This window comes from Panthera pardus, unplaced genomic scaffold (genome assembly GCF_024362965.1).
Source record: "Panthera pardus isolate Hobbes unplaced genomic scaffold, ASM2436296v1 HiC_scaffold_24, whole genome shotgun sequence".
Lineage (NCBI taxonomy): Eukaryota > Metazoa > Chordata > Mammalia > Carnivora > Felidae > Panthera > Panthera pardus.
The window spans coordinates 95,257,850-95,258,749 of NW_026526810.1; the positions used below are offsets into that span (position 1 = coordinate 95,257,850).

General features: G+C 34.2%; 1 non-coding gene across 1 annotated transcript; it reads right to left on the bottom strand.

Annotated features, from left to right (window-relative positions):
* Positions 1-268: 268 nt before the first annotated feature.
* Positions 269-329, bottom strand: LOC128773188 (U7 small nuclear RNA). The gene has a single exon (XR_008417463.1). It is a non-coding gene; the product is annotated as a U7 small nuclear RNA (small nuclear RNA).
* Positions 330-900: the final 571 nt, after the last annotated feature.

Genomic DNA, 900 nt, shown 5'->3' on the forward strand with positions numbered 1-900 from the left:
ATATATTCTAAATTCTGGTCCTTTGTTGGATATGTGCTTTGCAAGTATTTTCTCCTAGTCTGTGGCTTGTCTTTTCATCTTCTTAAGAGGGTATTTTGTAGAGCAAAATTTTTATTCTTGGTGGGATCTCACTTACCAATTTTTTCTTGTATAAGATTATGCAAGTATAAGAATCCTTTGCTTGGCCCTAGATCCCAAAGATTTTCTCCTATTTTTTTCTAGAAGTTTTATAGTTTTATATTCCCCCCCCCCCACTCCCCACCAATCCTGGGGTCTTTTGATAATGACTGAAAACCTGCTAGACAAATTCTAAAACGACTTTTACATTTTATGTTTAAGTCTGTGATTCATTTTGAGTTGATTTTTGTAGGAGACAAAAGGCTTAAGTCAATGTTCTTCTTTTTTTCTTTGTTTTGTGTTGTTTTTTGCCTGTGGAGTGGGAGTGATTCCTCCCACTTAATTCTTTTTCAAAATTGTTTTAGATACACAAGTTTCTTTGGCTTTTCATATAAATTTCAGAATCATTCTATCTGTATCTGCAAAATATCTTGCTGAGGATTTTTGATAGGGATTGCATAAAACTGTATGTCAGTTTGGGGGAGAATTAATGTGTTTCCTATTTTGAGTCCTTCTTTTTTTTTATTTTAATTCTAGTATAGCTAACGTACAGTGTTGTATTCGTTTCAGATGAACAATACAGTGATTCAGCAATTCTGTACACTACTCAGTGCTCATCATATCATAAGTGTACTCAGTCCCCTTAAGATTTCTGGGGCTGGTTTATTGGTTATGAATTCCTTTAACATTTGTCTGGGACACTCTTTAGCTCTGTTTCTCTTATGAATGATAGCCTTGCTGGATAGTCCTGCTTAGGTTTTTTTCTTTCAGCACTTCAAATAT